Source organism: Melozone crissalis, unplaced genomic scaffold (genome assembly GCF_028551555.1).
Source record: "Melozone crissalis strain CALT ecotype California unplaced genomic scaffold, PUWL_Pcris_2 ptg000042l_1, whole genome shotgun sequence".
NCBI lineage: Eukaryota > Metazoa > Chordata > Aves > Passeriformes > Passerellidae > Melozone > Melozone crissalis.
Genome location: NW_026535820.1, coordinates 23846119 through 23862356, shown reverse-complemented (window position 1 = coordinate 23862356; position 16238 = coordinate 23846119).

Sequence of the window (16238 nt, the reverse complement as noted above, 5' to 3'; positions counted from 1 at the left end):
CCTGTTTGCACACTGCTGTAGTCCCCTGACAGCTCAGCACCACTCAGTGGCAGTGGCTGCTGTCAGACCCCTTGCTGCCTCTCATTGATGAGCTAAAGATTTATGCCTTCACTCCAAAACGCTTAGCATCGCAATCTGTGCTTTAATGAATTATTTGAAACCATTTTTGTGCTGGATGTATGATTAAAAGCAATAAAGAAGCTTGAAATATTTTTCTCTCCTCAATGTATTATTTTTTTAAATGTTAGCATTTAAATGGAATTAACTCCACAGCTAATACATTACTGAAGTAAATACAATTTGTAATTTCTGAACTCAGCTATTGTTTCTGCTTTTAGCAAACTAGTTTTCTGCAGGGTTACATATATAAAAATAACCATTTCAGTTGCTTTTCTGTGACCTTAAAAAATATTTTTTGTTGGAAATATCATGTGTCACGGCAAGGATTATATCTCATCCTAAAGGAATAAGCTTGTGCTTGTGCCTAAACATTATTCTTTACCCACTCACAATGAAGTATTGAATAGATGTCAGCATCTATTTAAATAGGGAAATAATGTTATGAAGGAAGTTCATGTATCTATATTCTTTACCATGATTCAGTGCTAATAATCATATTGGCTAAAACCAAAATCTATACAACTAGCTGTCAAGTGCCTGAACATTGGTTATTAGCATTCTGTAGTTAATCAAGCTAACAAAAAATAGTTTTTAAAGAAGATTAGATAAACATTTACTTAAAAATTTGCTGGTGCTTTCTTTTCCTTCATATACTTGAAGCAAAAGTAGCTTTTGCTAGACCCAGTTCACAGTCATAAAACAATAAACTCAAAAAAGATTTACCAGTTTACCTTGAGAACACAATTATTTATTTACCATACTGTATCTCATCACTTCATGGACAGAATTGAAACACTGTCTGAAACTAATTCTCACGGCAGTTAAGTACCACTGTATCCCTTGCATGAACTTTTGATCCCATACATTATAAATATCACTAAAGTGGAGCAGCAAACACTGCTACAGGTCAGCCAGAGAAGCTGCAAAGTTTCCAAGCTCAGATCTATTCAAAACTCTGCTGAACACAGCCTTGAGCACTGCAGGCTGCAATATGGAACTAGGTTTACATTGACCCTACTTTGAGCAAGGGACTAATTCAGATGACCTCCACTGCTGCCTGTCAGACAGTCATTATATTTCTAGAGGAAAAAAAAAGTGTTGTTAGCCTCTCTTCCTTTTTCTTTTTTATTTGCCTAATCTTTTTTTTTCTGTTTGTATTTTTTTCTTTTTTTATTTCTTTTCTAGACATACATTTGCTCTTTCAAAGATCAGGCCTCTGTTCCCTTGCTTCAGCATACAGGTTCCTGTCCAAGGAATGGTACTGTGTTAAATCTCGTAGAAACTGATAATTGTGCTCCAAGCAGTTGCTATTCTTATTATTTCTGACTTCAAATTATGGCTCTGACCTAGTGATCAAGACACAGTTGGTTTGATTTGCATAATCTGCTGGAAACAGTTCTGGAATTTTCCTGAAAGAAAAAAATAAAAGAAAGAAGGGCAGAACCTCGGCAAGAGAGGCAGACAGAAATGTCACCATTTTTTTTTTATCACTAATTCTGATGTTAGTATAAATTGACGCAATAGAGCACTGCATGCTTCACGACTTCATAAACCCTGATTCTGATGTTTAACCTAGTTTTTACCCACTGCAGTTTAACATTAAAACCTCTCTTCTTCTGCTTGTGTGAATCATAATCAGAGAAAATGAATTCTGGTGTTACCGATGAAAATTGTGGGCAAGCACCTCATCTCTGTGATTATGTTGTTAGTTACAACACCTTCTTATTTTTTAACATTATTACACTAATTAGAGTTTTCAAGTGTTTCATGGGGTTTGATGCTCTCTATGACCTTTTAGTAATTGCTTAGTTTGCCTTGAAACATAGTTTTAAAATGAATAATGGATCCTTTCTGGTGCCAAAGCCACATGAACCATTGTAAACAAGGAGATAATGATTTTTCACTGTATAATAATGTTTTCCAGGGGATAAAAGGGAGAAAAAGAAGACAACAAAAGAAACCTTAGTACAGTACTGCTCAAACAGGATAAAATATACTGTACTCTGATACATTTAGTAATCATTGTCATTTGAACATTTATTTTATCATCACACTGCTTAGCAGGCAGAAGATAAAACATTTGTTTTCCATTTACCCTCCTATAAACTCATGACAGATACAAATCCATTCACAAACTGAGATTAATAGGCTCAATTTAATCTTTTGCAACAAGGGACAGATAAATTTTTACAGTGTCATGGTTCAGGCAACACCAATATTCTCAGAATTAGTGATCACATATTGCTTAATCCTGGAATCATCAGAGCTCCTATGAGGTGATTTGAAAAATGTGAATCGACACCATTTCACAAGGGAAGAAACCTATTTCTCTCACATTTTTCTCACTCTTCTCTCTCAGATGCTGCACACATTCTTTGCCCTTTCTCAAATATGTTTTCAAGCGATGTCACCAGCGTTACTGCTGGACTCAACCTTGGCGAATCATGACCTGTTTTAGAGCCATCTAGAATTGATGCTGTCCAACCTGGGGGCAGGCAGCTCCTGATCTCTTCTGAGACTAAAACTTAGACCCAATATAGCACCGCATAATACGCAACTAAAAGCCAGTGCAACATCTGGCTCAGACCCTTCATTTGGAAATCTGAAAATTCTTATATTATACTTGTTCCCTTTTCTCATGTTCATGACCTTATTGCCCAAGTCCCACATCCATATATGCTGCCAATGCACAAAATCATGGTGCCTCTCAACCCAGAACATAGTGACAAACCACGACAGGTATTCGGGCACCCCAAGAAACACCCCACACATGAACTGGAAAATCATCCATAGAGGGATGATCTGGGAGACTTCACAGAGCAGAGTCCTCTGAGCTTGGAGCCCTTTTCATGAAGGAATCCTATTGCTCCTGATCTTGCCATGAAAAGAGCAAACCCTAGCTTAGACGTGTATCAAGTACACCAGGTACAACCCTTCTTCCCTCAAGATGTTTGACATTTCATCTGCATTTCCCCTCTTTAACTCTTCTTCCAGCCACACTAATAACAGGTAGACCTAGCCACATGTATCTATTTACAGCTCTACATGAAGGGTTTGTCTCCAGACACAGCATCACCAAAGAGCATGCACCAGCTCCTTCTAATTCCTAAGGAATACTTTCTTTCCCTATAGCTCAAAACTATCCTTTGAGGCTTAATTAATTCCTTGTATTATTCTTTGCTCTGCATCATAAACTATGCTGCTTCCTACAGGATGGATGAAAACCTTACATGGGCTTCCCTACAAGGGCTTCTTACAAGCTCTTCTTACTTGCCACATGGATCAAACACACATAGGAAAATCCAGTTAAAATCAATTTAGGATGATATATGCAGAGGCCCAAGACATAAAAGGGAACAGGAGAACCTCTTGTTGTTGAGTAACTGAGGTTCAGAGGTGAACCTGCTTTCTGAACTCCTCAAGAAGCTTAGGTGTGGCTTGATCCAGTCTTAGTCTAAGAGCTGGACAATGGTTCATAACTGAGGGAATTAACTGTATGGGTTTCATTAGTATTAATTTAGCAAGGTCTCAGCAATTTACTGAGGATCTGTTGTGAATAAGGGGTCTCTTCACTTTGGGTGAAGAAGAATCTCTCAGTCTCAAGTAAGGAATCTCAGACCTTGAGAAGTGTCCCAGCTCAAGGGGAGAGTCACTGGCATGCAGTCCAGTTGCAATTTACAAAGAATTCAAACTGGACTCATACAAAGATCTGTTGTTACTAGAGAGGTGCCCCCGCTTTAAGGAGCAACCTTGAGAGGTTTTGTGGCCAACAGGGAGATCACATCCATACAGCCACATTGCCTAGCAGGGGGAGCTCAAAGAAGGCTCACTTGGGCTGTCACATTCAGGGGATATAGCAGTTGGCTCACAGTCAAATTGCATGCCAAGGAAAGGGCGTGCATGATACTTGTCTCAGTTTGAAAAGACAGATGTTTGTTAAGGAAGGCAGGAGCCCCTCTTGAAATGGAAAATGTAAACCCCCTCCCTCCGAATTACTATAATTTTGAAATTAAGGGGCTCTCAGGCAAAGATATGGGAGTAGGAATTACAGTTCTTTTTTTGGAAAAATAGAAACAAAAATAAAAATACAATAATATAAAACAACACTGACAAAGTATGACCTGACATGACACTGACCTGGCACTGTTGGTCAGAGTGTTGGTAGCAGTCCAATTAAATGGTAGCTGCAGTCCTCCTGCAGTGACAGATGTGGTTCTGTTGGAGCAGCGATCCTGTAGAAGGGTGGAGCTTGCTTCTGACAGTTCAGTGGTGGTGTAGATGGATCTGGTCTTCCTGTGGGAATCCAGTGGAGAAGAAAGCTGCTCCTTTAGGAATCCAGTGGCAAAAGGCTGACTGTGGTGTTCCGGTTCTCAGATTATATCAAGGTAGGAATGCTTGGCTCCTCCCCCTGGGTGGAGTATCTCACAATAGGATGATGTGATTTTTATCAGTCAGGCAGTGAGACTCAATGACCTATTAACAGAAGATATCTCTCTAGAAGGAGGATGGGTCCTGAAAGAGAAAAAGAAAACTGCCCCACCTGGTTTTAACAGGTGGCCCAATTAACAGCAGATAACTGCCCCACCTCTAACACAGAGCAATAGAATACACAACCCCAGCCACATCTTGCATTTGCAACTTAAGACAATACTCCCTGTGCCCACAGTTTTCTCTGTTCCTTCATTAGTGAGTTTTGGTAAAACCATCCACTATTCGTGTGTTAATCTCACAGCTGATGTTCCAAGCTCACATGCATCAATGCTTATTGAGCTAGTCTGCTCCTTTGTGGACATTCTTGGGGAATTCTTGGCTTGTATCCTAGGCCTTTACCTTGTTTGGAGCCTCTACCAAATTATTGCTGGTCTGGTTAAGGACATCAAGTACATCCATCATCCCAGCTTCCCCACACAAACACAGGTTAACATCAAATGTCAGATGACACATCTGACTTCTCCAGGATGGATGGAGGATGTCTGCTGGGTTGGATGGTTTGTTTTACCACCAGTTTTTTAGCATTCCTCTGCATAAACTCCTTTCTGGGACTGTTATTTGTCTGATTGTGTGCCAGTGTGAACATACCAACCATCCCTTGAGCTCTCTTGCTCTCTTTTGTTGTAGATTTTTCAGTGGCCATGTTTTCATTCATAGCAGCCAAATCCCTTCTGTAGGAGAAATGTCAAATGTTTTATTATCTGAGACAAAAAAAATTGTTGATAGGTGACTTCCTGATGTACTGTCCATGATTTCCTTCTGCTGCAGGGAGTGAACTTGATAAAGATTTAAGACGTAGCCTTTTTTGGTGTTTTGTTTCTAGACTGCTTCTAATATCCCTGGACAAGTAAATGAAAGTGTTTGCAGAGACAAAATGGCTAAAAACAGTGTGTAGTATTCAATTAGTTACAATTGCAACATTATTATATGTCAGAAGAACCTGTCCTATACAAAAAATAGGATCAGGAAAAGGCTGACCTAAAACTTTGAGAGACTTGAGTCCTTCAAAAACAAAATTATTGTTCATTATTTGCCTTTACTTTCTTTTTCATTTTTCTCTTATGAACACAAAAAGTAGGCAGTTAGAATGAAAAAGTAATTGTTCTTTAGAACAAGTCTGTCAAAACACAATTTCCATTTTCAAATCATGCCATTTTTATACCACTCTGACTTTGATTGCAACAAAGGAAATTTAATTCACATGTGAGGAAACACTCAAGGAGGTTGTGACATACACAGAAATAAAGGGGTTTGATAAGAGGTTAGAGAAGTAACCTGTGCAAATCAGCATAGGTTTTTCTGCCTTGGGACCAGGGTACAGAGGAGTTAGCACTATTTTCTGAGGGTTTTTTCTAATTTTACTGGAGCTAGCCAAGCCAACTCTCAGTGCAACTCAGTAGTAATTATTCTACTAATACAGCAGAAATACCACAGAAGATGTCTGTGAAAGGTCTAATGCTATAACTGTTTAATAACAGATTTATAATCTGTCACTCTCCTCTAATAGAATACAGAATTAATTAAATGTTAGAGCAAATGATAGAGGATTTACACAAACCAAAGTGTGCAATTATCTAATTATATTAATTAGCTAGAGGTTTGTTCTTTTTCCTATTTCACTATTGTGAACTACCATGGAGAAGTTTTTTCTTCTTTTTTGAGCTATTTATGTATGTTTTAAAATACACTTATGCAATATCACAGCTTGATTACTAGATCCAAGAGAAGTTAGGAAAAGGGCTGTTTTTTCATTACATTCCTTGTGCATCTCAGCTACTCTAAACTGACTTGCCATAATTATCCTTCTAAAAATGTTCTATATATTAAGTAAAACCCTATAATGTTGATTAAAAGCAATTAATTTACCAGGTTTCAACAAGAATTGGAAACACACACAGAGGAAGCAACAGTTTTCTGTTTTCACATTCTAGTTGGGTTTTGTGCTCCACAGCTGCATCCTTTGAGTCCAGCAGGATTCTGCTCTATGTGAAATTGCATATATAAAAAGTATAAACCTAGAAAACCACCAGCAATTCCCCACTACTTAGAGATTTGAGTTGTTGTGGATGGGTTGCTGTTTGGTTTTTTATCATCAAGCCTAGGCATCCTACAACATAGGCTTTAGCCTATCAAGGGGGAAAGGAATCTTGATGCAGGAACCATGGTGAATATGTCTGAGCAGCCCCTTACAGACAGACACAGGCCAGTTCTGACTGTTCTTCTATTCAGTCATAGGATATAAAACTGCAAATCAATGTCAAAGTGAAGCTATGAGCTTGGATTCTGCATCCAGCTAAATCTATCCCTTTTGCTTCTAATCAAGAAGTGGACATGAATGCAGAGAGACAGTGAACCTTCTTCTGCCTAAAATCATATCTCATGTACCAGCTACAGCCTGATACACATAATTATATTTTTTGTATGCCTCTCCCCGCAACAGAAAGTAATCAAAGAGGTAGTCTCTTAAATGAGCACATAAATCCACTTGAACACAAGGGTAGGATTAAATAAATGCAGCAATTCAAAGACATAATCCAGCAGGGAAGCTCTGACATCTGTAAAAAAAATCTGGTTGGCAAAGAAGACAGAGAATTAGTGGAAGGGGAAGAAAACTGGTGTTATCAGCAACCACTCCCCACACAGTAATTTAGTTCTTCTCCTTGCTACAGCGCAGAAAAATTCCCCAGCTCTCCATATCTGAGTAAAACTAATATGTGAAGTGCAATTCTCTTTTCCTCCTGAATCTCCCAGAGTTAATCTGCTCAGTTTTCCATTAGTAATACTGGCTTTATCCCATAGAGTAATTAACAATCAGTCCCAGGAAGGGTAGAAGGTAGTTTACTTCCAGTAGAAATCTTTAACTACCAGAAAGCTTGAAAAATGCCTTTCACACATCAAATGCTCCATCCAGGCATCTCAGTTCATGGCAGAATGAAGCCATTGCACTCCACTACCAGTTTCAACCCAGCCTCATGTCTGTTCCCATCTAGCTACCACACTGCTCAACAGATACTTTAGAGACAGCAAAGTCAAAATATGACATTCACCTCAAAATTGATGTGCAAGTGTTCATCAAAACTGCAGTGTCAAGAGTCTAAAATGGTTGCATCTTTCAAAATAGTATATTAGGTAACTGTACTGTTTGTAAAAGGATACTTGATTATAATATGGAAAAAAAAAAAAATGAGAAATCTACCTTTAGAGGTCTGTAAAGACTATTTAAATTCCACTGGACTGGAAACGTCTAGAATATTTTTAAGTGACTATTCATATTATTTGGCGACCTTTACCCAGGGCCGAGTTCTAGGGAATAAGCAGAGAAATAATTAGTCTTAATAATTAAAGTTGTTTATACAAAAGTAGGTCACTCCTAGACTTTTTCACTTCAGAGCAAGACCTTGCTTGTTCTCTGTGTCACATAAGGATTTGCTGCTGGAGAAATGCCCATTACAAAATGCCCAGAGACCACTCTGACAATGGACTTTGTGTCAAGTGGGATGCACTCAAGCTCTCATTTCCATTAAAATCAATGGCTAAACACCTCTGAGAATATGATGTTTATGGTTAATATCACTGATCAGAACAATAGCTAGTAATTAAACCATGTTTCAGGGGCCATGCATTCTGGCAACGTGCACAACACAAGCCATAGATTTAAATTATCGCTACTTTACCCTTCACACATTGTACCTCTTGTCAACTGTAAAAAATAAAATGAGAATCTGACTGCAATCATCTTCAGCTTTGGGCCTCTGTCCCTTGGTCAGATCCTTAAAACCCTTTATTTTGAAACTGCTACTTGTGTGCCTGTTATACGTATTCAGATCACCCCAATCTCTCTCTCCTGTAGCCTGGATAAATGAGCTAGAATCCAGTGTTTTGTTCTGATATTTGCTCAACTCTTTGTAAAAAGTCTAAAAGTTAAAGAATATTTTTTACATATCTCTAGATATTGCATATTTTGTCAAATATTTGACAAGTAGGGCAGTTTGGAAAGTGATGCCCATTCGTAGCACTGTGTGCCAAATAGTCAAACCAATAGATGGCCAATTGTTAATCCAATAGTGGATAGTCTGCATTTATGACAATACTTATCTCCCTGTTTTTCAGTTTAGTAGCAGTGATGCCTTGGAGTTTACATGCAACAGTTTTATCATAAAATCCATAAAGCACAGACAGCTTATGAAAACTTTTTCTTTTGTTCAATGTTTTGAATGCCAAATCATGCCCTTTGCAATGCTGCTTTACAAAAGTGGACAGGTTTATAAATGGAAAAAGAAATGGGCATAATTTACAGGAATCATTTTTTAAGACACTTTTCTTAGCATAATGACCAGCTATTCAAATTCTTTTTTCAAACTCTTTCTTGGTGAATATCTTGTATTTCCTCACCTGGTGCAGACTCCTCTTAGTGAAGAAATAAAATAGCTCCTTCAGCTCCAGCTTTTAGCAAGACTCCAGTACCAAAATTACACTCAGGTGTATTTCTAACTTACCGTAAGCATTTGCAGAAACATAATTGTCTCATGGATGGCAAAACGCACTCATTCTCTCTTTTACCATGTCATTATCCTAAAATATGATCATTATAATTAAAATTAATTCAAAGTTTGGGTTTAAATAACATTTCGATTAATTATGCACTATTCCTTATTGTCGCATTTTGACATTTCTCTCTTTAGCCTTCTAGTCCATAAGAAAATTATTATGGAAGAATAATCATTAATAATAACTCTAAGTTAAAATAATTTTCATAATCAATACATTGGATGTGTCAAACTGTACACGTTTTTGTCACTGTTCTTGTTGTTCATTTTTTCAGTTTCTGAATTAGTTAATTGTTTAGGCTTAATGTAATTATGCACCGTCTTTCTGAATAAAGAACAAGCTATTTTGAGCTCTGCTGAGAGCCAGTACAGCTCCTCAGCAACCCTGGGATAAGATGAAAAGTTAAAGCACACATAATTTGCAGAAGAAAAACATTTTCTGAATAAAATGGTGAAGGAGATAGCTCTTTTTGTTACAAAGCATCAAAGATCAAACATGAATGGCAAAGTACAAGAATTCTGTGTTACTTCAATGTGATGGTTATAGGTGTTTTCACTCCTCTGCTTCCTGAATGTGTTTAGAATTGTTTCAATTTTAGCTATTTCACGTAATAAACTTGATGGGGAAAATACTTTTTCAACTGATTTTTTTTTTTAAGTGTTTGATTCAGCAACTTTAAGATCATCGTTGATCGGTACCAACACTTCCCTGGCCATGGCAAACCCATTTCACAAGCACATTCTGTGATCACATTGCATACAAACTGTAGCACCATTAATGAACTGTAGAGAAAATCCCAACTGTTTGTGTTCCTTTAGGGTGATTCAATTGCACTGCCCATTGGTGGGAAAGAGATGGATGCTGAGAACAGCCTGGCCCCTCTTCTAGGCCATTTACTTGACTTGGTGGGCAAAAACACAGCAAGAAACTTCATCTTCTCTTCTTCTATTACATATCAGTGGTAAGCCCATTAAAATGTAGCAGAAATTAAAAAGTCAATTTCTTTTTGATCAGGAACTGTCCCAGCTGTGGGTGCAGGAATTCTTTAGGTCTTGTCCCTTAGAGAATGGGTGTGAGAGATTGTTCTGTGAAGCAAGGTGTCTTCAGAATTTGTCCTCCTGATTGATGGAAATTTCTGGAAGATTGCGGGGAAGGAAGAAATAAATTCCACATGGGATTCATTGTTTCTGGAAACATTGTGAGGATTCTGCATATTTTGAGTTTGACTGGAGCACATTTCAGGGCAGGTCTGTAAGAGCACTTTTCTTTCTGACTCTGCTTGCAAGCTGCCTTGGAGCCCAACAGGCAACCTAGTAGGAATTGTGCAGGCTGTTGTGGTTTTGTTCCAAAAACATCCTTTGAGACTTCACCAATTGCAGTGATTTTTTTGTTTTACAGGGTTCTCACTGCACTGTAGTTTATATCTAGTTAAACATATGTAATGGTCCAGGAAATTTTTCCATTTTCCACCTGTAAGTGGCTTAGTGTTGAAAACTCATTCTATGTAACAGACAGATTAAAAGTCAAGAATCCTCACATTTCTAGTTTTTGCTTTCTTTTTGTTTTTTTTTAAATTACATTTAGAATGCATTTCCAAGGGCTGACAAGAGACCATAAGCAAAAATATTCACTCAACCTTGACAATCTTGTATTTAAATAGGAGCAGGCACATGGGTAACAAAATACAGCAAAATGACATCAAAGAAGAGTGCCTGTTAGTTAGGGCACTACAAGAGAGTAAGGTGAATCCCTTGACAAAATATATAAGACTTTTTAAAGGGAGGGGGGGGAAACAGAGACTCTCCTGTTTTCTACTTTTTTTTCCTACTGAGCCTAAACTCCACTTGAGATTAGTACAAGAACAAAAAATTCATTTTTTCGATGAAAACAAGTTCAATTTTTTGCTCCAAGTCTCAGTACTCATGCATGGCTGAGAATGACAAATGAATGATACAAGAGGCTTTTCAATTATACATGATAGATAACCAAACACTGTTTGGGGGAAATGTGTTTAGTGGGAATAATAGGCAGGAAGATACAAACTAGATTGAGAACAAAATCCAAGTCTTTGTTGATTTTCTGTCACACTAAACAAATGACGCATTCAATAAAAGCATGCTATGCACTAATTAATAGTCAGAGGGGAAAAAACCTCCAGTTGCCTGCAGAAATAGGGTTTTTTCTTCAATTTCCATCAAAAAACTGAAACAAAAGCTGAATATCAATTAAAAGAGAAAAATCAATAGACAAATCTGTTGTATTGATTATCTCTGTTCTTTGCATGCCAAAAATTGTAAGCATTTATTTCAGGCAGTAACCACTTAACACTAAACAGAATATGAAAGTACACTAACAGTATTTTTAAAAATTACATGATTCATGAAGCTAGAAATTAAATATAAGAAAAATAACATGTCAAAAATGTCCAGACTAAAAAAAAGAGAACCAAGAGTTGCAAATGCATTTAGAGGCTACCCAGATAAATTGTTTTTAAAAATTCATTTGGATAATGCATTTGTTTTTATTAAGTATTGATATGTGACGGTCATCAGAAAAGGTAAATTAACATACTTCAGAAATTTCATCTGTCTGCCTTTTGATATAAAAATTGTAAAACTTCAGCTGTATTTGACATTCCAGCTAACCCTCCTCCACCCACACATTCACTACAAGGGGTCATATTTTAAATTGCATTATTTGCTTCTCCAAAGTTGTTCCTCCCTCTCAAGCCTAACTCCATTCTCAGCTTAACTCCACTATCAAAGTTTCAAACATAGAGATAAATCAGAACTTTATAGAACAAAATGTTGTAGAGGTGGTCAAGTTAACTGCACCTGCAATTCCTAGAATTGTAGGGATGCTCTTTCAGCCTGCCGAAAAGCCCTCTGCACAAAAGGAAACAAGGAAAATAAATGGAGATCTTCAACCTGCTTTATCAAAGGATTGCACTTTCCCCCCTCCTGCTCAGAACAAACAGACAAACTGCTGCCCTTGCCCTCAGACAGTCCCACTGAGAGCCCTGGGGCTCAAGGTGTTTCTGAGACCAAAGTAAGAAAAAAAAGCTAAAACAACTGAAGTACTCAGTTGAACTGAAGTATTCAGTCTCTCAATCTTCTGACAGAGATTTCAATAAATGGAAAAATTATTTTACTGGTATGAAATTGTAGAATACAATTTGTAGAATACATAGAATATTATTGATAATATTTATCCCTGTCATTCCACTTACTATTTTCACATTTTTATTTGTTAACTTTATTTAGCGTAAAATGCGTTAATGTTTCTTCTCCTACCTAGACAGAAAACACAAATGTATAAAACTTTTTTAGAAATTCAGATTTCTTCAAATATTCTTTCTAAAGGAGAAATAAAAAGTCAAATACAGAATTAAATTTCAAATCAAGAAACATCTTACGTTGCATTTTATTTATTTTGCTATCCAAATTCTTCAGATGTTTATGAGCTTTTTTAAAAAATGAACTGCACTAACTAAGCATTGAATATCTGCTTGTTAACAGGTAACTAGAAATCCCAGTCAAGAGACTATCACTTTACAAGAAACTTCATTTTGCTGTTCTTAAGATGATGCATGTTTTGCAATTAGGTAATAAAACATCTTCCCCATCAGACAAGAATGGTAAGAGAAGTAAATCATCCCAAGGGACCTGAACTTCAGATCCAAAGCTGCCTGATATCTGTCACAGTGTGCAGTGTGTCTTCTGCTTAAGAAAAACCTCTTCTCCTGCTAATGTTTTCTCCAGCCATCTGTCCCCAAAAGTCCATCAGCAATTCTTGTCATAAATCAGGCTGGAAGGACAAGAGGGAAGATCTCCTGCCCTGGAGATCTTGGAGGTTCTGGAAGAGGAAAACGCAACGTTCTGGATGTTTCCCTTCTACAGTATTGGCTCCTCCTGAATGTTAAAAGACTAGAGCTTCCCAAAAAAAGTGAATTTATATCTGTCCTGAAGGCTTTATTGGTTATAAGTTCATATAAAACTTTTAAGTTTTTTACCATAGTTACAGATCCATTTTTAACAAGTATAATGACCCAAATCTACAGATACATGCTGTACAAATGTAATTTTCATTACATTAAGGACATGTTTATTTCTTGAAGTCAACTGTATTAATTAAAATAGATTTCACTGAAAACTACATTAGGAGAAATTCACATTAATAAATAATTAACATTATTTTGGTGCTAGTGCTGAAAAAGCAAAATTAGTAAGAAAAAGCAAAAACAAAAATTCAGGAGTTTAAATAAATTGGAGATAACCACAGAAATAAAGTTTTTCATAGAACTAAATTTATAAATTGAGAAGTGTCACAATATTTGCTTTTTAAAAGTGAAAATAATTAAATACTAATTTTGATCATGGATAATCAAATTAACAAATGTCTCCTCTAGGTTTTCTATGGTTAGAATATCCTCCAAAAGCTCCATAAAGAGGAAACACAAGGAAAACAAACTAATTAGGAAACAAAAACTTTAAAAAAAAATTAAAACCAAAAACTTTTAAAAAATATATTCCTCTGAGCTGTTCTTATTCATACTTTTGAAGAAATTAATGTAGTTTTTAATAAGATTACTAAATTCTCCTGACATACTATTGACTGAATGGAAAATGTTCTCCATCCATAGAAAACGTTTTGATCACCTTGAATACCAGTATTTGAGTAGAACATGAGCACTACACTATGTATGTGAAAATTATCTCCCAGGGCAAAAGCAATACCAGCTTTTCCTTTTAAAAGCTAACTAATTTTTCATATTGAATAGCAACATTATTATTATACCTAGAACACTTGCAACAGCACAATACAAAAATAGCAAATCCAATCATTTATAAATAAGTAAATGTTAACATTTAAGTAGACCACACAACTCCCTCATGTAATGTTTTTAATATACTCCCCGACTATGTTGTAGGATTTAACAAAATTTCACAGACAATTCCTTTTATAAAAATTGATCAAAAAAGCCCAGATTCATCAAAAAAATCTCTACTGGCATTCTAATCCCATTTTTTATCACTTACTATATTTCAGTGTGCACGATAAAACATGCCGACGTCTGAAAAAGTTGGCAGAATTCTTCCTTCTTGGAGCTCTGCTTGACCATATGGCACTGCCTCAGGGACAAATTCATTACCAGTGTGCCTCCAGAAATTCCCCAAAACTTGCTTTGCTTTCATACTGCAAGTCACTGAAAAATTATTTGGTGGCATCTCTGTGCAAATACTGGATTACTAGTAATAAAATTGCAAATACTTACATATTTTTGATTTACCAATTTACAATTAGACTGTCTTCTGCTTAAGAAAAACCTCCTCTCCTGCTAATGTTTTCCCTAATTATCTGTACCCAAAAGATCATTGTTTTCTTTCTGATGACAGAGTAGCCTAATAGCTGCCTTTTCTGCAAAGCTCCAAGTTGGCACAGCATGATGAAAATTGCTTGGAATAAAAACCTGGCCTAATAGATGTACTATGTAGCAAGAATGAAATGGCAGGCTAAATCCATGCTTGCTTGTTTTGTTAAAGGTCATGGCTAAAGAATCTGATATTTTGCCAAGTATTTTATATAGCTAATAAACTACAGTTGATGTGTTCCCTGCATACTAGATGGGGGGGAAAAGTGTATACTGTGGAAAGAGTATTTGTGTTTTTCTTGACCCTTCTGAGATCACATTTTTCAGTCACTCCTAACCAACAACCAATCCTGTCTCTTCCTTGAAAGCCTGGACTATTTCTAGATCTCTTTTCTGCTACAATTTCTATATCTCTTACTCCCCTCACATGTTGTGAAAATACTGTTTATTTCCCAGAGTGTTCTTTTGAATTGAAACACAGTAGGATGAAAACGCATGCAATATGAGTGTTAAATTGGTTATATTTTTTTAAACACTGAACTGGAAAAATCATTGTAACAAGTTTTTCGGGTGATAAGGTCATTCTCTAATTATTTTGTATTTTTCAGCCTTCAAGTTCAAATAATCTACTGATTTAATGGCTCAATAAATAGAAATAATAAATCTTACGCAGTGTGATAACAGGGATTCATTTTTTTATTTATGACATGCAATTCTAGCTGCTTTTTCATTATAATTCACTGTGGTACATTTTTTAATATTACATAGTTTAAAAAAACTTGAATAACTCTTGGCCTCTCCCTGACAAATCCTTTCCTATTTACATACCTTCCCTTCACAAAACAAACAGAAAAGTCAAGAATTAACATTATAAAAACTGATTTGCCTAGAATTGTAGTGATTTATGCTTAGATAGGTGACTTGTCACAGGGCATTTTCATTTATTTCTCACCTCTAATCCCTTTTCTAAATGCCCACAGCACCTTTCAGAATAAAACTCTGATAAATACTAACCTTCCTATTTCTCACAAATGTGCATGCTCAAGCATTCACCTTGCATTTCCCCGTAGCATCAGACACCTCTGCTGAGCAGCAGAGAGCCTCTGTGGCCAGGTCAGAAGTACAGGAAATGCATCCCAAGCTCTCCTGCTGCTCCAGCTTTGCACTCAGTGTGATCCTGGAGGCTGAGAGTTCTGTGAGCTGCAGGTGGAACTCGAGGGCATGATGCTGTCCCCTGTACATCTACAGTCCCAGCTTTGCTAGGCTGGTTGCAGTGACATTCACATTGTCCCTGAACAGAGGTGTTTGTAATGCTAGTAGGGACATGCTGGAGTGCTGAGCTGATGTCTTTATTTTACATAGAGTCACAGAATGGCTTGGGTTGGAAGGGACCTTAAAGACCATTTAGTTCTGACCCCGCTGCCATGGGCAAGGACAACTTTCACTAGACAAGATTGCTCAGAGCTCCATCCAGCCTGGCCTTGGACACTTCAAATGATGGGGCATCCACAGCTTCGCTGTCTAAACATCATTATTTTGAGTTCTGACTCTACATTTCATTCTCAATTCAGACTTCTTCCAAACTTACTTGTTGCCCAAAGCTGAATGAAGCACTCTCTGTGGCTCCAGTGTGTTTATTTTCTCTGCAACCAAAATACAATGCAAGCCTGAATCCATGGACTTTTCCTTATTAACTATTTATCACAGC